We start from the raw sequence: 26,218 nt of genomic DNA on the forward strand, positions 1-26,218 counted from the left end.
AATTGGTTATACCACCGATGGAAGTACAATTTAACAATTGTGCTTCTTTTAACAGATTCTTCCTCAGATTCCACCCTCTATTGGACACCATAGATATACTGTGGTACGAGAAGCCCAATTTATGTTCTTTCCGGGAAAGTTATCACAACTACGATGGTCACTTCTCATAGATATAACTGTTAAAGAAAGGAAGGCGACTGAGGTTAACAGCCATCATTAAATGCCCAGTCGTTCCCATTATTTGAAACCTCAAGGCAAATTGAATAAAATTCACTTAGGTCTTGTCTGGTAGTACTTGGTATTATGAATATTATACCTAATTTATTATATTAGGGTAGTGTGAAAAAACCCTTGTTTCTTATAGGGTCATGAGGCACTGCCACAAACACAGATCTTGAGAAGCAGCCCAATAATTAAAAGATAGAGGCTTATAAAAGGACACAGTGACCCCCAAAGATATGGCTATTCTGCATTTCAGTATGAGACAAATATGCTAAGAATATCAGCTCTGACATACTGTATACTACTGTAAGATTATAAGATTGTATGATAAGATAATTCATGTATTTCAGTTAATTTAGGGAAAAGCTATTTGTACTGTTTATACAGTTTGATATTTGCACATACATATAATAATTATTATATTATTAATACATAACTATTAATATACAATATTTATTAATATATAATAATTATTTTTTGTCTTATGATATCGAGCAGGATAGCAGAGAAGTTAAAAACAATTAAATTAACTTGCCTTTGTGTTTCATGCACATATGCACACAAACACATATGTGTGTGCGTATGTGTAAATATATAATTCAATTCAAAGAAGCCTTGAATGAGAGATGAAACATCCTCAAGGGAAGAAATTAATGTCAAGTTGCCACAAAAATTTCAACAAGAATCAACCAGGACCTTGAGGACTTCCATATGATCTTGATGACCTCCAAACACACACACACACAGACAGACACACACTAACACACACACACACCCATATATATATATACATAGTATATAGTATTCAACTGTGGCGAGAGTGTAGAATGTACTGTCGTTGGGAAACATGGGAGGAGGAATACTAGGTTGTCAACAGGCTTTTGACAATGATGACTTTATTGGTCCTCGCACCTCACAAGAAGTGCGAGGGAGATCGACGTGTATTGCATAATTCAATATCAACATTCTTGGAGCACGCATACATATAGCTTTAAGTGCATCGACTATTCATGATGATGACCCTGAAAATATGACCTTAAAATATTTTTGCTAAAAATAGGTGTTCACTTTTACACATACACACACACACACACATATATGTCATTGCCCTAACTATAAATGTATTGCATTTATAATAAATGTCAACCCAATGCATAATCACAGAAAGCCTCCTCTCTCTTGTTTACTACTGTATGTTACTGGTTATTGGAATTCATGAAGGAACAATTTATTTTCAGTGTTTTGCATCCCATTTCAATTCCCATGCCCGAACCCTTTGTTATATTTACTTTTTTCTTCTACTCTTTCTTTCCCTCCACAAAGAAATGCATGCATTTCACCAGAGCCAATCATGATTCAGCCTATTGCTCAGGGGGCATTTTGCAAGACATAGCTATATTTTGGATCAAATCTGTGACATTCCAATCAGGAGATGATTCTTGCAAGCACACAGGCACACATACCTGCTGGGCCTCTGCAAATTATCAAACATATTCGACACATGCAGGCTATTCAATTATCTGTCATGTCGGCAGGATGAGGACATTATCAAGACCTTTTTATGGAAACACTTCCTTCAACGATTCAGAAGTAACCAGAAGAGGTAACAACAGTTTTCAATCAGATTTTTACAGCAGATATTCAAGTAAAACAATAGTCCTGACAGGATATGGATAGCAGGATATGATTATATTGAAAGGCGTGTGTGTGTGTGTGTGTGTTTAAAACAAACGAAAAAAGAAATCATTAATCAGTTTTCTTCATCATTGAATTGAAAAGCAGTTTATTTTAATATGGATTGTTGGCTAAATTTCAGCTGAACCTTTTGTTGTTTTTTGAGCTGTACAATAGAATAGGAAATGTTGACAGCTTTACTTGTATTTTTAAATTGAATGTATAGTACTGGAACAAGGATTTTTGTGTTGGTTTATTATGATGTAGCACTAGTGTTCCACATTAAAGTAGATTTATATTTGTGTTGCATTTTTAAGTTATTTAACTTTAAGATGCCAGCTTGTTCACTCACTCTCTACACCACTACCCAGCTCTCAGAGTCATGAAGGAAACCCATGCAGATATGAGAACATGCAACTCCATACAGAAAGTCCCCTGGTCAGAATTTAACCAGGGGCATTCTTGCTTGGAGACCATGTTTTTTGGATAAATTAATCCAAACAAACAAATAAATCAGATGGCATAAACTTTGATCATCAACACTCACCTAATATTTTGCCATGGTATCCCACAGTATGTATTTTAAGAATTTGAATGGACCTTTATTTGTCACATTTCATTTGCAGTGAGATATTTAAATACTGCACTTACCTCCAAAAAATAAATATATACATAATCTAATTCTGCTACAGTAGCATTGCATATTTGACCACAAATTTCACACATAAAGGCCTCATGTAAATATAACCACTTTCTATTCATATAGGTTACAATAGTAGGACAGTTCCCAAATAATACCAGTTACCGGGATACAAGGAAGTCGCTCATGATGCCCATGACGGAAAAAAATATTGAAAATACTACAAAAAAGGAATTTTTAACATGTATATATTCATAATTACAAATAAGCGTCAGCGTTAGTGGATGAACAAGAGTAGTAGTAAGGTTTAGATATAGATACAGATGTTAATACAGACATAAAGCTCCAGGTTAATTGAAAATGACTGGAAAGCGAGGTCTAATGTGTCGGTATGTAATGCTTGTAACACGAAGGAAACCTTCTCCCGTTTGTCAGACTGTTGGGAATGCATTGGGAAGCATTTGGGAATGAGCGCTTGTTCTCTGCCACACCGCAAGTAAGGAAGGTAGGTTGTCCTTTCCTCATCATCTCTGACTCACCACACGATTAACTGGATCCTCTCCTCCAGCAGGTGCATCATCTGCTTGCTCAGGGAAATGGGAAATGTAATTAACCCCATAAATGCCAGCTATCAATCATACATACATCCAGACTGAATGACAGCCATCTGCGTCTCTCTTTTTCCATATGGCTTATGAAGCCTGCACGGCATAAAAATTGTCTGAGTGGTCATCTCAATACAACTTGTGCCAAGGTCAATACTGTTTGGGAAGGAAAACCTATGTACTATATTGCAATGCAAATAACAGAGTAACAGAGACACTCCACCCATGAGTTCATGACCTCTTGTAAGGATTCAATCAACATTGAGCAACAATCTTTCCGTTTAATGGTTTTCTGTCAACTTGCAAAAGTGAAGGTACGTCTTTACCGATGAATTTCCTTGTCATGTGTATTGTGAATACATTTCAAATGAATTATATGGAGTGGATGTTGATGTACAAACCATGACGGTTTTGCAATTGGATATAACCATCCAGGGTGAGCCCTGGAGTTTGTAAAACCATAATACCTTTTTCTTTGGTTTCTGAGTATTTAAGAGATGAAGAAGACTTGTGGTTACAGATGATGTTTCAGACTAAAATATAAAAAAAAAAGTTATTGACTGTGTGTCAGTTATATGGACACGTTGAAAATGAAAGAAAAAAAGAAAGAAAATGATCCATCACTGATCTCAATTTTGCTCAGCCATTTCACAATTCAAATACCTCTGAATATGAGTTTTATTTTCTTTCTTCTCTCTGAAGGCAAACTCCCAGATTTGCAAAAGAAACAATAGGCTTTTACAAGAGGCTTAAGAATGTGTTGTTTTCACCCTCCTTGATGCACAATTAAACATTTTTTTAGGCCTTTCTTTATCGAATTCACTTGGAATGATGTAGACATTAAATATCTACAAAATTAAGTAACATCTGATGCCCATGAAACAATTTTGAGATGATTAATGAACTATTCATGAGCAAATATGTCATGTGGAGGTCACCAAAAGGGGTTGTGAGACACCCTGCAAACCTTACAATGAATGACCGGACTACTTCACCTTTTGTTCTTTACTGAATGAATTATCTCATGAATCATTCAGACAGCATTTATGAAGAAGCAGAAACAACATGATAAATAAGTAATCTCACCAGACCAAGCCTTGGGGTATGGATATCCAACACAATCCTGCAATTATTTTCTTCTTTTCCACAGAATCATGAACTGCTCTGCTACCAGTCCTTCAATCTTTCAGAAGGTGACAAATTGGTGCATGTTGTTCCCCTCTCCATCCCTCGATATATTTTGCCAAGAGTGACTTGGATGCAAAAGGTGTTCAGAAATGATCATTATTGTCTGCAAAATGCACTAGCAATACCATGGCAACAAAGGGGAAATGTGACCATGAGATGTGCTCCAATTGCTGGCAAACTCAAAAGCAAAGCCCTTCAAGGTTTTGGAGTAAACAGACACATTTGCCCAATGGAGTGAAGCTGACAGGTGTTATATTTCAAAGTATATTACTCATTTAAATGTGCCTCCCTTTTGTCTCCATTTGGCAAGTCAGTATCATTTTACAGCTCCCAAACTTAGGTGACATAATACCAAGGAGTGCTGTAATAGCTGAAATTTAAATCATAATCTGCACAAACACCAAACACACACACACACACACACACACACACACACACACACACACACACATACATATAGAAAGAGAGAGAGAGGTAAAATTAGCCTCTTTTTTTTTTTTTTTTTTTAAGTTCATGGCTATAAGTGATATATTCTATGACTTTTCAAAGAGATAAAGTGAACTTTAAAAGTCCTCCAAGACATTCATCTCTGCTGACTCCCGGTTGCCATCTAAATCATTTTTTGCTTGAGGGCAGGAAGGTTAAGCAGGATATGTTGAAACTGCTGCTAACTAAATAATAAATTCAAAAGAGGTAATTAAGGAAGCACATCAGAAGAGCAGCATGACCTCATGGCCTTGCCATGGCCTCACAAAAGGCCCACACCTCACACTGTTCATCAGTTGTTACATTTATTTATTTTTATAAAATTAAAAAGGATCATCAATAGCACGATCAAAAGCCTCAAACTAAGAGTTTTTTTTTTTCTGCAATTAATCTACAGATGCTTATTCAAATAACTTTAGAAATCTTGAATATTTCTTTTATATTTTATTTTTTCCTGTAATATATTTCAAATTTACAGGAAGCAATATATTTATACCCTAAATATGATTTGGAACACACAATGTGCTGGCATTAACTCATCTGCTATGAAATACATGTAAAATTACAATACATGTAATATTATTCCTAATTGTTGGTAATATTATAGTAGCGAGTCACATACATTGGGGTTTATGTCGATGCTTGTTTTCTATGTGATTTTGGGGCTGCTGGGAATTTTGTGGATGTGGGTTGGGGGTGCAAGGAATTCTGGTTTTTTGTTTTTTTATCCTGGAAGTGAGAGCAGTTAGTTGTAGTGCAGGCTTGTGTGTCGTGGCTGTTGCAAACAACAGCTATTGGTTATTGAACGGAGTTTGACCGTCAACCAGGTGTTTTCCCTGACTATAATACTACATTATTATGAGTAGTAGCAGTATCAGACCGTGCCCCAGTATAATCCAATGACATTGTGTCTTAGAGAATACCTGATTATTAGAATGAACCAGATCATATCATCCATTTGGTGTGAAATTTTATACAAAAGAGTTTTGATTTAAAGGGGTTTCTTTATTATTCAAATTCACATTATACACTTAAAGCAGGAAATACATTTTTGCAAGGTTGAAAAATGCTAACTATAAACTATGTTGGTTTCAGCAGAAGTAATAATGACATTTATATAATTGTGCTACTGTTCTGCAATGACAATTCTGACACAGATCGAACATTACAACCTTTAAGTTTTTGAAGTTATTTGAATTCCGAATTTCAAAGGAATTTCAAATTTCAAAGAATTCTCTCTTGTCTACTGACAAAACAGCACTATTAATTTCAACCATCAAAAAGTGTTGCCTTTTCATGACCATTTACAAATGGCTTCCTGCATATGATGGAGGAAAAGAAAGTGGGAAAAAAGTTGAAAAAGTATTGAGAGCGACAAAATAAAACTCAATCAAAGAAGTTGAAATATGAAGGAGGGGCAGTTGTGATAAACCAATACACAGTAGACTAAAAGAGGTGAGTCGCTTCACCAGATTCAAGCTGCATCATCTGAGGTCTCTGTCCAGTCTGGCCAGTGAGTGCTATTGTAGAGGTTTCCTTCCACATCTGTTCCATTTTCTTTTTTTCAACCTCTGGGACTTCTTGATTTTCTCATTTTACTACTTTTTGATGTTACTGTCAACTTGAATCACAACTGCAGCCCTCTACTTCTTGTCAGCCTCCGCTCTGTCTGGTTCGTGAGGCATCAGCGGTTCGTCAGTCTGGAACTCATAGTCCCAGAGGATCTTAGCTCTGGTGTTTTCCACTACTTTTAGTGGTGGGAATTTCAGCAAAGATTTTCCTGTACACTTTCCTAACCACTCAGCTCTGTGGTTGCTGACCCAGTCGGCATTTTACATCCACATACAGTGAGCTTCACAGTCTCAGGGGACCCTTTACGCAACCTGGTCCGTGTGCTATTGGGACAAGAGGTTAGATGCAATGTGCACATTTCCAAGATATTGGAACACCAAATCAGACAGCTGCAATCTATAAAAGGTTAGATCTCCTCTGGTATACCTTAGAAGCTCTTAAAAAAATAAATAAATAAATAAATTATATATATATATATTTAAACAATTTTGAACAAGACCACTCAAACTATATTGGTTTTGGTATGTAAATATTTGGAGTTGGCTCGGAAGGAGTAAATATGAGGGACCAACAGGGGAGGGTAGAGGTGGAGTATTATACAGAGTAATACACACAAGTCAAAACCTTATTGTGACATCTTAACCCCGACTGAAGAAGATTTTATCCGAGAGGCTTCTTCAGTTCTAACAGACTATTGGGAGTTTCCGGTGTATAACTGCTGCGGTTGGGGTTGGGCATTGGTCTGAACTGACAGGGTCTGTTACATGAAAACAAAAAAAAAAACTTCATAATCTTAACTTTCCTTTCTGCCTCAGAGGAGGACATGATAAAAAATCCTTGGAAAGGGATGGGTCCATATTTCTCACCACAAGTAACAATTAGAAGTTGCAGTCTATTACATTTTGGTTCAATCTTCATGATTTGCTACAATGGCATGATATGTATTGATTACTAGATTATATATTCATTAGTTTGTTGAAGTGTTGGGTTTTTGTCCACCAGGTTGTTACTCAATAAATCAGATTCTGATAGCAAAGCCCATTATTTAATTTGCCCTCGATGGATTCTTTCAGAACAAAATGTGTGCATTTTCTTGGGTACTTGGCAAAAAATATGTTTCAAGGGGAACATTATGCAAAGATTCCTGCTATATTTCACCCCCCCAAAAAATCAATGCTTGACTAAAACGTATGCTTTTTTGTAGCAATTTACTTCTAACTCACCAAATAAGTAATTGGGCCAGATCAACATTGCCGTTTTAAATACTTCTTGAGAATTTAAGAGTGATAATAGCACTACATTTTTTCAAGCATATTGAATACCCAGGTGGGCCATGAAAATGCATCCAGCTTAAAATGGTAAATGATATGTTGTCTAATTAAGATTGCTTAAAGATACAGTATTGTATATCTAACCACCCACATGGATTCATCAGTGGCAATTAAGAGTTTATGTGTCCTTGAGAGTGACCTAGGACAAAAATAGTTCATCCTATGATACTAGACATGCACTCCGTCTCCGTTTCATAGTTGCAAATGCAACTATGAAACCATAGGCAGTGTTGCAAGACCTCCAACATTATCTCATCACAAAAGAGATAATGTTGCGGCTGGCAGTATCAACACATACGAGGCTGCTTTACAGCAGCTTGTTTTTCTTTGACCCAATATGCTCCACGCCTACAGGCCCAAAAGGAAACTGCACTCCATGAGTGATGAACCGGCAACAAAGATCAGGAGCCCACCAAGTGTGGCTGACTGAAGTTTGCACAGTCGTCATCATGAAGGAACCAAAGAATTGTCCAGTACCTTCCAACTGTTGGCCTAAATTTTTAGAATGTAATATCTGTTCAATGTATTTATTCTTTTAATTTATTTTCTTTATGCATGCCTATCAGGTCTGGAAAATCCCAAATATCTGAATTACAACGTTGAAGCTCCTGACAGGCAACATGGCAGCTAAGATGAGTATGCACATGGATCAAGAGAGAGGCAGCAATTTAAACAGGTGCCTAATTCTTTCTGATGATTAAACCTTTTTTGAATAATTTTGAATTTCCTTGATTAAAATTGGTAAAACTTATATCTGACAAATTTTGGCTAGGATCAAAACACACTTTTTTTTACAGTTATCCATGCATGGCACACGTGCACACACACGCACACACCGGCCAGAGCATTACTCATTCCAAGATGAAAGACTTTGCATGGAGTTAATTGACAGCCCAAATCATCTCAAGCAGATGCAACAATCATACAAAAAAGCTGCAGGCCATGACAAACTGTCCCTGTTTCATGACTAAAAATGAGGATATGCTGCCTCACTGGTTTGTCAGAACTGATGAAAAACCTTTGAAGAGAGATGGTATGTCTCGAAGCATCTACTAGTGACCTGACTGAAAAAAAAAAAAAGCGTTTTCCATAATATATATGTCAAGATTTTTTTCTAAGGAGTGCTTATTTATTTTTGTTTCCTTTTTCAAACATCACATTTTGGGTTGATTTTCCATGGGAGTTCATGTTTCATGTTCCTCAAAACACAATTTTTAAAATGTAATATCTGTTCAATGTATTTAGTCTTTTAATTTATTTTCTTTATGCATGCCTATCAGGTCTGGAAAATCCCAAATATCTGAAAAGCAAATAATAGCAAATAAAGATGCAAAAAAGTAAAAGAGAGCAAAAAAGAGCTTGGGAGAGGTTAATGTTATATAATTTCGGGGGCTTTGTGTATTTAGAAGAAGAAATACCTTTATGGTCATATTCAGGTATACACCGGTATATACATTCAGGTCTGAATCAAGTGGTTAAAAATAAATAAATAAAATGTTATATATGTGTTTGTGTTTGTGTGAGTGTGTGTGTGTATATGTGTGTGAACATGAGTCCACTTATTTAAAAACCTCATCAAGTATGTATGTTATAATACTTTGGAGAGCAATACACAAAGATCATTGGTTGGAATTTAAAACAATATTGCTGCAGCTGCATTTCCTTTTTATCGTCTTTGTCCTCCATGTTTAAGAAAAGTAAGGTTTTACAATTCATTAGTGTTTTGTTGTTGTTTGGTTTTACCCTTTGCAGTATTATTGTGCTCCTAAGGCATATTTGCTTGGTAACAGACAAGGGGGGGGAGAACTTCCATAGGAAGTGTAATGGACAGATTCAGATGCCCCATTTGTTCGAGGTATTTTGGAAAAACCAAAATACAATACTTCATACACAGATGGACCCAACCAACTTACTGGCTTTTTGTCAGCCCACACCTGATCAGCACCAACAACATGGATCATTTGTCCTTAATATAACATTAATTGGATATTATGAAACATCATACATATGAGGCACTACACAATCAACACATTATTAACTGGTAGTGTGTTTTCATTTGAATAAGCAAATGAAAGATACTCCTAAATGAAAGCAGCAAAAAAGTTGACTAAATCCATCTTTAGCAAACAGATTTTAAATGTTATCACTTGAGAGACACATGTTGAATTTATCTGAAATGAGCATATAGACAAAGCACTCACTTAACAAGCCAATCATCTTGTAATTAACCGATGGAAGACCAGTCTGTGGTGTACTTCCAACAAGTATTGCTATACATTTTAATTACTTGCGACTTCCCATCCAATATCATTGTTTAACTTTGAACAGATTTTGATTGGGATTTCTTATTGTTGTACCCTCCTTAGACATTTCAGTATTGGCTCAAATAATGAGCCACTCCTCTTGGTCTGCTGGATACTGTAAGGTTCTACCATATGCCATTTTTTCAAACTGTATTTTTGCCAAAATATTATTTTGCTGGCTTCTGTATGCTGTGTAATCTATCAAATTTGTATCACCTATCCAGAACTGAGGGAAATAAAATGTATCTAGCAGCAGCAATCATAAACAATGTGAATTACCCTAATACAGTTCCCCTCAGATTTCCATACCTTTAATATTGTACTCCAGGCAAAAAGACCGGCACAGAAAAAATAACTTAAAATAAAGTTTGTGCATCAGTAGCAAAATGAATTTTGAACAGGTGCACATTCTTTTATGTTAGACATTGACTTAACCCTCCCATCCATCCATTATCAAATGCTTATCCCACACTTCAGGTCTTAGGGATGCTGGAGTCTATCACAGCTGTCACTGCCATTGTGTCTATATTTCTTTGTTTTTGAATCACACTTTGTATTTATAGGGGCTTCAATGCTAAAATTAACCTTCAACTCTGCTAAAATCGGCACTGTGACAATAATATGATTGCAAATGTGTGCTTGCAGTCACATTATGTATTTACATTTACATATCTTCACAATTTTGAGGACAAGCAACATTCACGACATGTGTCCCTATTACTTCATATCACCAAAAAGCCCCTGTCAGCATACAACCAGTAACCTCCTTGCTGTTCAGTGGGAGCTCTGACCACTGTGCTGCCTCAAAGGAGAATTTATATTACATTACATAAAGAGGTCCAAAGTAACATCAAAAAACTCAGTGTGTAGTTGTTTTACATATTCCCTTCAATGTTACTGAGCATGAGGCATTTCTCCTGAAAAGAACACCAGTGGATCACACCATTAATCTGAATATGCTGATTTCTTTTTTTTTTCACTCTTCTTTTTCTTTATATATTTACATTGTCTTTGAATAAATAGACCATCTTGCAGCTTCGCACGGTCTAGTATTTCCTAAAGAGCAACCTATGAGTGTTATTTAAGAACAAAAGTACATGTCTACTTAATTTCATTGGTAGATTTTCTTGTGTAATGTGAGCTAGCAACTATCCAGTCACAAGTCTTGCTCCGTTAAGATGCAGTTTTCCAACATTGCTTCCCCTTATGCATGTTTGTACTTGGCCCGTTACCTTACATTCCTTTCTCCCCTTAACTGTGGAGGGTGAGAGGCAATGGCAGGGATCATTACATCACAAAACACCCAGAGGCCATTGTCCACAAAAACTGCCACTTAAAATTATTGTAACAATGTCCACAAACAAGTGGACAGGTCCTGTGTGCTACAGCATAGCAACAGAAAAAAAAAGGAAAAGAAAAAGGTGCAGTATTTGTCCCATGCAGAGATACTTAGCATTTGCATATGCATATATGTTTTTTGTGTAAACAGCATGTATATCCAACTGACAGCCAACTGCTCATTAAGCACAAGAGTGATCTTTCCATTTGAATTTTTAAGTATGTTTGCTAAATAAACACATCACGTAAAACACAACAAAATAATTTAATGAATTAATAATCTAATGAATAGTCGGTGTTTTAGGTTGTAAATGATCCTGGGGCTCTGCGACATGATGTATGTGCTACACAGTGGAGGTCACAGGTAAGCAGTAACATAATAAATATTGGTTAGGCCCTTGTATATTATGGACAACAAAATCGTCTCACTAAACAACAAAAGCAAACTAGAGCTTTGCTCTCTGTAAATATTCAGACAAACATACAAAGGCAGATAAACAGACTTGAACAAACCGGTTATGGCAACAAACAAGTTGAGCAAATAATGTTAAACAGGGAGTAAAGAAATAGAGGGCAGGGAATAAACAAGAGAAACAAAAGAGGAAAATATCCTATTGACTATATATTCATTTTTAATTGTTGAAGGAAACATATTACAGTTTTGTTTTTCCTTTTGAAAAATATTTTATTTGAAAAATATATTCTTTTTTGGGGTCCTTTGAGGTATCACCTGAGTATAAGTCTTGAAAAAAACAAAAAACAAAAAAAACCTTATCTTTTGGAGTATGGAAATTCTTTGAATCTTTTTTTTTAGTGTAAGAAAAAAGTAAACACACAGAGTGATACAATGAAGGCTAGGATACTATTTATATGATTAAAAAATATATTGAGAATACAATATAAAAAAAGACTTGTCCTTACATTTATAATACCTGCGTCATCCCGTCAGTGGAAGACTGCTCACCACATTATTTGAAATGTCGCCGTAACACTAAAAATAAATCATCCTTTTCCACCCTCATCTCTCATAGACATCATTAATGGTTGCCAAATGAATTTCTTCACACACTGACCTGTCTAATATGTATATCGAATGAAAAAAAACAGTCCCAACATACTCTAAATCTTGTTCTTGTGTCCAAAGGACAAATGGAGTTATTGAGCCAACAGTTAAAGTCTACCCTCTCCCTCAAGTGATGCTCAGAAGAATCACAGTGAGAACTATTATTTCTTTGTTATTTTAATTTCATTGTTTGTCTTCTTTGCCAGTTGTGTGCAGCAATACTATGATAAACCCACACTGAATAGCTGTAATAAATAATAGCAATATGCAAGGAACTGATAGGAAGGATCTACCTATATGTATATGAAATGCAAGAATTATCTTTTCAAATTACTATTTTTGTTTTTGATTAAAAGTCAGAACAAAGTCAGAAAGTGTGTTGAAAGATCATCTGGTTTAATGCATTTCAGTAAAAAAAAAAAAAAAAGTTTGTTCTGAATGGCAAAGGTTTCTAAAGGCAAGGACAGAATGAATGAAAGTATTCATAATTTTACATAGGCCGCATGCATATCAGAGGGATATTTGACCTTAATATCAACGGGAGTCAGTAATATGTAATATGGGGAAAAAATTCTTGTGCCTTCCTATGCAGTCTTCATAGCTGAATATGATGGCCTACCACTTGCAACAGGAAAAAAAAAAAAAAGTCAATAACTTACAGGGTACTAGAGGAAGGTGGGCTACCGTGGATCGAAGGAGAGAAGGAAGGCGTGTTCGGAAGCAGCGCGAGAAGAGGAAAAAAAAAAAAAAGAGCGTGACTGATTGTAGGGACAGGGGATATTGGGACAATGACAAGAAGAGCTGGAGAATTGGTTGACATGAAGAAGCGAAGAAAAGTAGATTTACTGTGATTCCAGGAAACCAGGTGGAAAGGTAGCACGGCTAGAAGCTTAGGAGCAGGTTCTAAGTTGCACTGTCATGGTAATGTTTGGATGGGAACTGGAGTAGAAATTGGGAAGCCTCTGGGTGGTAAGGAGGAGCTTTCCAGATAACTGGACAACTACGGTTCATGTGATCAAGTAGACAAATTGTGGAGTGATGGTATGTCGTCGGGAAGGAGAGTAGATAGGGAGACGTGATGGTGAAATGAGGATGTGCAGGAGTATATACGGACAAAAATGTTTGCAAAGAAAAAGTGGGATGCTTATCATTTGCAAGCAGTAGTATGGTTTCATGGCTAGAAAGAGCAGTACAGATGCAGTAGTTTCTTTCAGGATGCTGGTAGAGAATTGAGCCAGTAATCAAAAGCATCTTCACTGCATTGATCATTCACATGCATAAAGAGCCTAAATGCAACAACTAAGGAAAATGCCAAGTTTGTCATTAAATCTAAATCAAAAAACAAAAAGAAAGGTGTGGACAGTGTGAAGATGGCCTTTATAGTGACAGTGAAAGTATCAGATTTGGCCAATGCAAGTATCAGTGATCAGGGTATACTTACAAGTATTTCTGCAACATACTGTATAATAGCAACTCATCCACCATATTCAGCATCCAGAAACAAGCCACATTTAGAACATTTTACTTTCCTGTCAGAACTGGTGTTAAATATCTGCAGTTTGTTTCTGAGATTCTTAAACATGCTCAACAAAGAGCAAGGCAAAAAGAAAATGTAATAGTCAGGTAGTTCAACTGAATGCCTACTGAGACTTATGTCAGATGGACCAACAGTGAATATTACTATTAATTACTGTATCATCAAACAGCAGGTTTTGCTGACGGCAAGAGGGGAGGGGGTTACAAATAAATACATAAATAAAAACTGAAAATAATTTTATGCTGAAGGTCCTGAGGCAAAGTAGACTATTACTTACACAAACATTTTTAGAGGAAGAACTTGTGTGGAGGCAGACAACATCTCGGTGGATTCATTTTTTTTTTCCTGCCATGATTATTCTGATGTAGTGAATAAAACAAGACTGATGGGAAAAAAGTCCAATACTGAGGCCCATGATGGGAGTGGCAAACACAAACAGATATTTAAAATAGCTTTATCAGAATTAAAATAAGAATTAGCTGAAAATAATGGATACATGGAATGTTGTTTCAAAATGGTGAGAGGGGTGTATTTGAATTAGGTAACGCCATAACACTTTGGAAGTTATCCTTTAGAAGCAAAAGTCAAGGACATAACTATGGGAAATAAATCATTGGGAGGTGAAATTAACATTGGCTTCAAGGTAATCTCATTTTGAAAAAGGCAACCTATCTTTTAGTCATGCCATATGCTATGGGATTTAAAAAAATCCACTTGGATTCAAGATTTACCTACTGCATCATTTCGGACATTGGCAAGAAACTAAAGAACCCAGAAACCAAGAAAGAACATTCCGATTCCAAGCATTAAGTTCCCCCGTCACAGACACCGTTTCAGTATAGACATCCATTGTGCGTTTTTATTCTTTTTTTTTTTCATTTTAGATGTATTTCAAAAGTGTTCCTTTTAATTTTTTGAGCACTACATACAAATATATATATATATATATATATATATATATACTCCACTCACCATGTTGGGGAAGATAGTTTTATTTTTATCTTTATTTCATTTTTTATTAAAAAAGTAAAGCTGATATGTGTTTCTGAATGCACGATATATATTCAATGACATTGATTGTTACGGAAGTGTGAAAAAGAAAATGGCTTCAAAGGTATCTCTGCATTGTAGATTGCTTAAGATAAGATAAAATAAACTTTATTGATCCCCATAGGGAATATAAATATTCATAAACATGAATATAAATATAAATAGAGACCGAAGATAGCGAGACATCCACAAATAAATAGACAGTAGAAAAATGCTTGATAAATTTGCTACAATAGTTCACTGTTCCCACAATAGTTTAAAAGGCTGATTTCACCTCCCGCCTACCACACATGCAACTCATACAACAGTGGCAGAATTCAATGAGAACATGTTATTTGGATACAAATATTAAGATGAAGGTCATGATTTTTGGGGTTAATTGATCTGGACGCTGTCTCCATATGGAACTATAGATATAAATCCCTCTGCAACCTTGTTTTTTTTTTTTTTTTTCTTTTTTTTCCAGCTGCGGTTAAATTAAAATGTCATATACCCTGCAGGAATACACAATGTAGTCCCCATCAAATTAAAAAGAGTTAGGCTGGCAGATGTGGTCTTAATGACCTAATGATGCTTTTACATTTGTTCCAGTAAAGTTTGACCACAGACGAACATTATTCCAAGTCCGAGATTAATGACAGTCATCACAAAACAATTTGATGTGTAAATCTAAAGACATCTGCTTGGGGCATGTTAAAACGACCTCATGAAAAATCTGAATTTGACATGACGTGATTAAAAATAAGCTGATTTTTATGTGCAGGCACACTTTTCCAGTGCTCTTGGACTCCATTTCTAGATAAGAGGCTGAGATACTTTCTATATTGCTTGTAGGCATTGAGTTTTCTTCTTTAGTCCTTGTATTTATTTATCTTAATATAAGCCTGCTAACACATTTTTGTCTACACTTAGTTCTGCATCTAATTTCCATCCACATCTATGGATGGTACTACCATCCATGGATACTAAGTATGTTTATCTTTCCTGTCCACCACTCACAGAATTCTCTGTTGTAAATGTAATGCTGTGAATTAATATGGAGACCAAATTAATGGACCCAATTTGAAACAACGCCACTTCACTGATAAGCTGTACCAGTGATCTGTGAGAGCACTCAGGGACTCCTACATTATGACAAAACATTGGAACAAAGCAGATGAAAGAGAATAGCTTGGCAATGGCAGAAATCAGATGGGGAGAGGGAGAGGAAAAAAAAAAGACAATCTAAAGTCTAATTGTGTTATGCCCCACAGCAGCAAGGGAGTTCAGAGAGACATTTTCGTTCCACGTGTCATTCACAACAGCCCCTTCTTTGACGTGATCATATTAATTTCGAACCAGGCTGATGTCTTGACAGCAATACATTCCCTGAGTGAATTTAATGAGAAAAAGTGTCATGAATGGCAAATGGAGAAAAACTAAACCCTATACATTAGGTTTGACCAAAACCATGCAGGACTGTCATTTGAGATCAGGCAGTAAAGCACTGTTGGTAATATTTTACCCTCTCAGTGATTCAGTCTTGCTTACCTGGGAGTAAAATGTCAACACTATACAAAAGATTTAAGCACCTTGTTGTTTTGAAACACAGTATAATTAAAAGGCAATTAGAAGACATGCCTTCAAATAGGACATAGCTAGTAATGACTCAGGCGATATAATAATATGAGTATGTTGTCATTTTTTCCTGTTTATCTTGAAGACAGAATTATACGCCTTGTATCATAAAATCATCACACACATATAAGACTAATTAGGAGATATTTTGAAAGTAAAGCAGGAACTGTAAGCATTCTTTACTTTCAAGTTTATGTTTGTATTCCACATTTTTTGAAACAAAAAAGGTGATGTGTGCAAGAAAGAGATATAGCTTTACAACTAAAATAATTACATAGTTAAAGATTTCTTAATTGTATTTTCAGGATAAATCTTAGGCCAAGCAATGATGTATTGTATCTAGAGGGTATTCATCAAATTGTCAGGTCAGTCTAGAAATGAATACTTCATCTATCTTACTGAAACAGATGGATAGCCAAAATATTGTCTAAAAGCAGCACAGGTGCTTCATTTTGACAGGTAGTGAGCATAAGCTGCTATCATTTGGCATCAGTGTTTATGTGTAATTTAAAGGAAAACTATGAATTGTTCTGTTGTTAAACCGCAGTTGTTTTTCAGCGAAGTAAGAAATTAGTTTGACCTACCATTATACAGGGTCAGTCAATATTAGCACCACTTCAGCTCAAATCATGGTAAAGTTAAACAGGGTAAAGTGTATTTTTTTGTCCCTTAGAGAATGTAATCCTTACTCACATAAAAGAAGGCCAAAAAATATTTTATGACTATAAAGACTATAGTTAATTAAAAAAAAAATCTTATCTGCAGTTGCTCAAGGTGAAAGGCAGAAAGTACATGTGGAAACTGAAGTTATTTTCTCAATATCAATGTGTTGGAGATTATTCCACTATTCAAATGGCCCATTCAGATTTCATTAGGAGGGAAACAAAACTCTGCCTGTTTGTCAGAGTCCAGCGTACGGTCCATTATTGCGTCAAGGCTTTTTAGGTTCATTGGAGCATGTAGAGTGGACCAGTTAGGCACCATTTATAGATTGCATATTTCTGCAAGGGAACTTCAAAACTTACATGGGCAGAGAAACCTGGAGGAGATTTCTGAAAGAAATGGCCTGACTCTGCTTCAGATAAACAGCAGAAAAAATGAGCTTAATAGAATATCCCCACTTTAAAAACTTGATCGTTTATCAACCATTTAATACGTTTGTTTAGTACAACCACTTTGCCATCATAAATATTTGCTTACTTTAAAAAGTTATTGTGCTTCTGCAGCATTCAGGGAAATGCAAAAAAAAAAAAAATTGGTATCTACAAGCTTATAAAGTGCGCTTTTTGAAGTTACCCTTTCTTTGGTTTGTCTCAATTAAACATTGCATTGTTATTGATATTGTTATTACATCAGAAGACTGCCAATGACAACGGAAATTGGGGGTGGGCAACTATTTTGGCTGGCCGGCCACATTTCTTATCTAATTTTCACGTGCGGGCCAACGAAGTATCATGTAAATTGAACAAAATGAATATTGCAATTTGAGTAAATACATTTTTTGGCATTTTATTTCAACTTTATCATTAATGATCTTATAAATGTACTGACATTATTTTGTATGTAATCATCCATACAAAATTAAACAAAAGGAAAAAAATAAGGAGTTTCTAAACTCAGTATTGACTGACACTTATTAAGACTTATTAAAATAGTTCAAGAAAATTGTTTAGCGGGCCGGATAAAAAAGCAAAATGGGCCGTATGTGGCCCAGAAAATGTCCAGGTCTAACATAAATTAACCTTTTTTTCTCTCCCTTGGATGCGAGTCAATGGGCCCAACTCACTTCCCACCTCTGGCGGGAAGTGAGTTGGGCAAAGGACAGTGGGTCTGAGTGGGCCTTGCTCTGTGCCTCCACTGTCAATATACCTCCACTGCTGTGCCTCCACTGCACCATTTCCAAACCACACTGCCCCCCAAATGCACATACTCACTGTTCAGCAGCACTTTTTGCACAGTTGTACAATTAGATATCTATTTAATTTTATACCTGAAAATGCACATGTTATTACTGTGGGGTTGCAGTATAGCCACAGTATGCCTCATAATCCCTCAGAAGAGCTGAATAAAAAGGCCAGAGAATGCATGTCTGTGTCTCACTGCACTGGTTGCTGCCCCGCAAACACAAGCTTGGATAAGTAGTAGATGATACATGTAAATGCGTAATATTTTTCACCCCTGGTGATATCCAAAATAATAATAAGGCTCACACACTATTCAAGGATGTTTCAACTATTACAATGACAAAACTATTGCAATTATTAAGTCATCATTAAAGCAATATGCCATCCGTATCTTTGTATCTTTCCTGCAAACAGAGGCTGCAGGTAAAGTGGACAAGCAGTTGAGCTCTCTTGTTGAAGAGGTCTGTTGTGGATTTAGCAAACTATGTTTAAGCATACCTTACTTTTGTTGCTTCAGTGACATGAGAATTTCTATTTTCTGAATGTAGACTGGATCATCAATCCATGTATATACTAATAATGCATTTAGAATACCTTTAGAGATTGTTGTTGAGAAAGAGGGCAGGACATAGACAGAGCCAACTCAATGAAAGCAAGAGATAGGTTTCAGAGTCCATTAAAAAGAGCTTCATTAAAACAAACAAAAAAAAAAATTGTGAAATCATTTCAGATTTGATTAAATGAAATTAACATGATATCCACTAGTACTAAAATCCTGTTAATATCCTTCTTCCAGTTTATATTTAAATTTTAGCCGAATCTGAATATTGTTCACAAGGTGTTCACTAGGTGTACTCTTTTTATATACCTCAAATTTCAAGATGTGTGGACATTGGTAGTGGACACCTAAAACTCCTTCTACAGATTCACCAGGGCTGCTACTTTCACCGAACTCCCTGATTTCGTCTAATCCACTGTTTGGACGATTTGTGTGCTTTACAACAGACCAATTGTTCTGCAGCAAAATGAATGTGGCTTAATTGGAGGAAAGACTTAATAAGGGTCCCTTGAGGATTATCATCTGTGGCTTAGAAATTGCCCAGGTAGCGAAAGACACTGTCAAAGAACAACTCACAGACTTCTAATTTAGTGAGAGGGCTTAGTTGCAACCGTGCCGTTTCTATCAATTTATACTTCCCCTCTCTTAGAGGTAGGAGTCCTTGAAAAAGGTGGGTAAACAAAAAACAATATCTGCTTGACCGACCTCTGTTTCAAATGTAATAATGTAATGAAGCAGCGAGAAACACTTGGTCTTTCAGTCAATATGTTGATTTTACTTAAACAGATTGTGAATTAAATCTTCATATTTTGGTTTGTCTAACAAACTGTTTACTTTTTTTACAAATAACTCCTACCACTGTCTTTCAAAACAAGCAATCAGTACACAGTGACAACGGCCTGAATAGAACTCAGTTTGATCCTATCAACACACAGGATAGTCTACTTACACTGACAAAATGGATAATGTTAATCAAAACTGAGTAGGAGGAAGAAACTTTAAAAATGGGCATGTCATTCCATTTTCTTTTCAGCCAACTTAGAGTTTTAGTAAGGCAAAAATGTTGCCATAGAGAAGGTTTTGATGGGTTTTGAACACTAATATCTCGAAGGAGCCAACCTCCATTTGACAGGGAAAGATCAGATATGACTGACCAAGATAGATAGACTCTTCTGTCAGATCAATTCACTGCAGCAACTGTCCTCAGAAGGAACAAAAGGCCAACCTGTCAACATCACTTATTTCACTTCAATGCTTATTTGCTGTCTTTTCTTCATGTTATGCAAACATTTTTTTTTACCTTATTAAAACTAAACAGGTATTTTCGTGGAAGTTCAGTGTACGAAGCAGTTGTTCCCTTGGATCACAAATGTAAAATTGTTTTCCACAAATCTCCCATTACACGCTACAGAGATCCTTGTGTGCAATAAAACCCCTTCAGTCACTGGGTTTGCTTAAACCTATGTACTACATCACCAGGTCCCCATTGCATTTATGTCTTGGCTTTATATTGTTCATTGTGAATTATTTCACAATTTAATTCTGTACTTTCTAGCATGTTTACTCAGCCAGACTCAAGACATGGCTGGAGCAATCCTCTTCTATTGTGTTGTGAGACTAGCACCCCAGGCCTCCATTTCATAATGGGACAAAACAAAAAATGATGACTCAATGTGTTGTGGATTCAATTTAACTGATGACACAATCATAGATGGAGCCTCCCAGGCCAAACTGTGCAGATCCAGTGGTCCATTAAAGTACGTGCACAAGAATGAACAATTAATAATTGGGCTTTAGAGCAACCATTACTGGTTCGATTCCCAGCACCTCCCAGCTTTTCAAACCTCTTAGATGCCTTCGGGTCAGTGGTCAAATTTCACTGATGTCGTGCACTATGTATAACTGTTTGTGGAAATAAAGGGAGTTGCTTTTCAGAAACTCCTTTTCGGGTGGACCATCTTTAAGTGAAGAAATTCAAGTCCGGTTGCCACGACAAGAAGATTTCGATAGATTTCATAATAGCTATTCCTGTTTTGTCTATTTTTTTAATAATATTTTTCTTGACATAAATGTGTAAGATAAAAATGAATGAATCAAAGATGCAAAGGAAATCCAGGCAATTTGCAACTGACTCAGCACCTCCAAATCAGAGGCCATAGTTAAGGTCCAGAAATTAGTGGATTGTCCCCTACAGGTTGGAAAAGCAAGACAGCTCCAAGTTAAAGAATACCCAAGACCCAAGTATTTGGGTCTTGTTTGAAAGTCAGGCTAGCATAAACCAGATTGGCGGGTCTGTCGAACATCCAAAGTGGTGCAGTGCTGCATTAGTTAGTCATGGGGAAGTAGCAGAGCTAGAAAGCTCAATTAATTTCACTATTTGTACCAACTCTTGCGAATGCTCGTAAATTCTACTCTCTTCTGTGTAAAATATTATCTAGAAGCTAATTCTGTTTTGTTGTCACCTCTCATCCAAGAGGTTTCTTCAGTTCAGGACTGCAGAAGCCTTTCAGATGAGAGGTGAAATGTCTACAAGGAAAGAAATTCAAGTCCAGTTGGCACAAAAAGATTTAAACAACAATAAGCCATGAACTGGATGACTGACAACCTCCAAAGAAATAATGTAGAAGCGTTGGAAACTTGCAGTATGAATATTGCACAATGTCAAAATAAAGCAAGAAAATTGATACATTGTTAAGTATTTTACCAATGGATTCTTGTGTACATAGCTTAACTGTCTAAGAGAACTGAATGGACAGAAGAAAAAATGTTTTAACATGTAAAGAAAAGCACTATAATTCAGTCAAAAGGTTTTTGCTCTGTTAAAAACCGAGACTTTAGAAAGCCAGGATTTTTGTGCCTTGAGGCACAATATTTTGATGGCTGAAACTGCGAGATGATGAATGCACTATTTAGGTAGAATATTATTGAGGCCAACAAGGGCTTTACAGTGAATTGTGTTCACGTACACTGAAGGCGGCATAGCAGCGATACAAGGTGCAAACCAGATCTTGAACAACAGAGGGCTCAGTTTCTTGCTCAAGGATACTTCAGCACGCAGACAAGAGGAGCCAGTAATCAACCCGTCCTTGTAGCACTGAATCCTTGCTTCAAGCAAATGGTGACTTTTTTCACGAGTCAATTCAAATTTGTGGAAGGAAGACCAAGGAGGACTTAAAACAAGGGTTATGATATACTGTGTAAAACACTTACGTTGGGGGCGGTACGGCGCAGGAGGTAGAGCAATTGTCTTTGGAATTGAACATTCCTGATTCAATTCCCGACTCCTCCTAGTGTGTTGAAGTGTTGTTGAGCAAGACACTGAACCCCTAACTGCTCCGCTGGTGGCTGGCAGCCTACTGCTCATGGTTCATCCATGATGGGTTAATTGCAGAGAATGAATTTCCTGAAGGGGATTAATAAGGGATAATTTATTATTTTAAGTTAAGTAGTTTTGCACAACTGCAGATTGTCAGACCTTCACTCCATCAAGAGGAAATTCCCATTTGAGACTGCAAGGAGGCACTTGATTGAAACAGCACTCAGCCTCAGCCTAATAGAACTGCCATTGGAGCTTTCGCAATTGTATACATTTAAACAAATTAGGGAGAGGTGGAAAATGCTAATTTGCTGTGGCGACCCCTGAAGGGAAAAGCCGAAATGAAAAGACAAATATACATTAATACAAATACATCCCCAAAGAAGTGAAAAGAGCAACTATGTTGCCTATCAATGGAATTTACATTAGCAAGCACATCCTTCTTTTCCAATAAACATTTACAAGCTATGTAGAGCTTTAAATCCTGCCTTTATTGCACAAAAAAGGAGAAAATCTCTGTGTGAGAGCAGTTTGTTACATAAAGCAACTAACAACAAACAGCATTAACCTTTTGGTTTGCATTTTGTGTTTTTATCTAATAATTGCCCAGTGCACATTATTGAATGGCGTAAAATGATCTATTTATTTAGTTAAAGTATTATCTTATTTTCCTTTGGGCTACTCCCTTCTGGGGTGGCTGCAGGGAACAAACCTCTTCGATTTAACCCTATTCTCTGTATCCTCTTCTCTCACGCCAACTAACTTCATGTCGTATGTCACTACATCCAAAAATCTTTTCTTTGGTCTTGCCTCCAGGCCTCCTGCCTGGCAGTTCCAACCTCAGCATCTTTCTACCGATATATTCTTTCTACCAATCACGATCCCTTCTTTGTGCATGACCAAACCATCACAGTCTGGCTTCTCTGACACGATCTCTGAAACATATAGCATGTTCTGTCCCTCTGATGACAGGATCATTCTTGATCCTATCTATCCTCTACCAAAGAGAACCTCAACATCTTCATCTCTGCAACCACCAGCTCTACTTCCGTAGTATTTTCCTTAATGCTACTGTGTTTAAAGCACAGTTTTGCCTCCTTTCCTTTTATTTTGGGTGGGTTGGATCACACATTACCCCTGACAATTTCTCCACCCATTCCAACTTGCCTGGATGCATTTCTTCACCTCTTTTAAACACTCTCCACTGCTACAGGGGTGCTGACAGAAAGTACTTAAGATCCTCCACCTTCTTTATCTGTTCTGACTGTAGCCTACTGTTCCACTTGCGTCTAAATCATGCATGCACATCATGCTAACCTTTATTCCTCTCCTTTCAAAGGCAAACCCCCATCTCATCTGTCCAGACTTTCTTCCACCTGCTCCCCACTTTCACTACAGATCACAATGTCATCTACAAACATTGTTAGACATGAGTTTCCATGGACCATATATGTATATATATTTCAATTTTCTGTCTAGAAAAATAAAAATAGACTTTTATGTTTAAAAAAATGTTACTTAATTTTCCCCACTTGTACTAAAACGCCCACAAAGAAATTATTTAGTTTGCTTGAAGGGAACAATGCATTTCATGTAGAAATGATAACTGATGAGCATTTTTTCCTCCTACGTACAAGGGATATCTCAAAGAGAGAACATTCCACAGCAGGGATATTCAAATGAAAACCTGCAACCATATCTAAAAAAAAAAAAATTAAATAAACAAGATGTGGTAGCAAGGAAAACAGGTACTTATACTGAGTATACTTTGAGGAAGAAAAAAACAAAACAAATAAAAAGTCCTAAAGATGTTACAAGATGAACACAGTGATGCCTAGAAATGCATCTGCAAAACCCTTTGACTTCAAACCACTGATAAGTTATATAGCTATTATAGAAATCAATGGAATGCAAAACTAAAAGTAAAACATTTTCACTCAGAATACTATTTAATTGCATAACTAAAATGGAAAAGTATGTAATATTATAGCCACTTGCTGTATGATCTAAATGTGGATATTAAGAAAAAAAAAAAACACACAAAGGGACAGTTGAATTTTTTTTTTGCTAGATTCAAAACCAACTTCAAAGCAGTTGATAAAGCTGATCATTACACAAATTGTATTTGAATAATGGTTGAAAGTTTGCAGATGTATTAAGACCTTCAACACAAATGCATTCAGCTGGTCAAGAGAACTGACAGTACATCTCATTATTCAAAAATATAACAGACCAAAAGCCATGTATCAAAGTACAGCAATCATTCATCAATAAATCTTCACTTTCTACCCTCCATTCCACCTCAGCAATATATATCTGCTATGTTGAAAGCTGATTGGATGAATTTTTGTAGGGTATATAAAATATTTCCTCACAACCCTTTTCTTTTAGAAAGAAAGACTTTTATTGTCACATTCAGTTTACACAGAGCACAACATTAGCGAGATTTGACCACTGAATTTAACCTATCATGGATGAACCAAGAGCAGAAGCCAGCTACTGACCAGCGCCAGGGGAGCAGTAAGGAGTTCAGTGACTTGCTGAACAACATTTTGACAGGCTAGGACAAGCCAGACCCATGGATGACTGCTCTAACCCCCTCCGTCACTCCACCCCTATCTTTTTTATACACTCTACACCCCTATTCTTTTCTCTTACAGATACAGTTGTGTTAAATATAAGTGTTTTTTAAAACTTGGCTAAAGCTCAAAATCCTTACATTTTTTTTATTTCCATTTATTTGGAACACTGCACATTATATTTCACATCAAAACCTGAAGAAAAAAAACTATCAATATTTTAATTACTTTGCAGAAAATGAAGGAAAAACAATATCGGCTTTTCAAAAAAATAGCAGTGTCTGCATTTTTCACTACAAACTCACATATTTACTCAATAAACTGTAAAAAACAACTAAGATTTAGCATTCCTGTGAGTCACTAAACTAATATTTAGTTTTATCACCACTGTTTTTGAGAATTGCTTAACATCTGTGCTGCATGGAGTCGACCAACTTCTGGCTCGTGTAAACAGGTATTCCAGCCAAGGATGATTTAGTAACCTTCCACAGTTCCTCTGCATTTCTTGGTTTTGCCTCAGAAAAAAAAAAAAATTTGATTTCACCCAACACGTTTACATTTGGATTAAGGTCGGGAATCTTCTGGCCCAGGGGTGGGCAAACATTTTGGCTCAGGGGCCGCATTGACTTTTAAAATTTGACAGATGGGCCGAGTCAGCACAAGGAACGATACATATAAAAGGAAAAAAAAAGCATTTGTTAACAGTACATATCAGACTGGTGTGTGACATTTGTCTGAACATTGTCTGATATTTGCTTTGAAAATAAAACCAGCTTGGTTTTGAAGGCTCTGATGTTTGCTTGCATGTTATGCACAAACCCTGTCACATCCAGCTCATTCATGTGTGTCAGTATGTCCACAGTAAAGGCTAAATCACAAAGCCAGTCTGTGTCATTCAGCTCGGGAAAATTCTCAAGTGTTCTCAAGGGGTTCCCAAAATGAAATAACCTCCTGTTTGAGCTCCCACATTCATTGATCCAATCATCCATTCACATCAAGTATGTATTCTGTACCAATCTTTGGTGGGCCGGATTAAAAAGACCAATGGGCCGGATGTGGCCCGCGGGCCGTAGTTTGCCCACCCCTGGGCTGGCCACTCCATAACCTTAATTTTGTTGGTCTGGAACCAAGATGCTGCTCTCTTATTGGTGTGGTTTGGATGATAGTCTTTTTGAAACATCCATTTCAAGGGTATTTCCTCTTTAGTATAAGGCAGCGTGACCTGTACTTTTGA

At 36.5% G+C, this 26,218-nt stretch overlaps 1 protein-coding gene across 2 annotated transcripts in view; it reads right to left on the reverse strand.

The window, feature by feature from the left end:
* lingo2 (leucine rich repeat and Ig domain containing 2) overlaps positions 1–26,218 on the reverse strand; it is a 157,946-nt gene that overhangs the window by 85,045 nt on the left and 46,683 nt on the right. The window contains exon 1 of one of the 2 annotated variants that reach the window (XM_086157982.1): positions 22,300–22,361. The exons of the other annotated variant lie outside the window; for it this stretch is intronic. The gene's annotated coding sequence lies outside the window, so the exon portion shown is untranslated. Of the gene's footprint in view, positions 1–22,299; positions 22,362–26,218 lie in introns of those variants that run through there. 2 annotated transcript variants of the gene reach the window in all.

This window comes from Fistularia commersonii, chromosome 13 (genome assembly GCF_037954325.1).
Source record: "Fistularia commersonii isolate RoL2024-O1a breed Wild chromosome 13, RoL_Fcom_v1.0, whole genome shotgun sequence".
Taxonomy (NCBI): domain Eukaryota; kingdom Metazoa; phylum Chordata; class Actinopteri; order Syngnathiformes; family Fistulariidae; genus Fistularia; species Fistularia commersonii.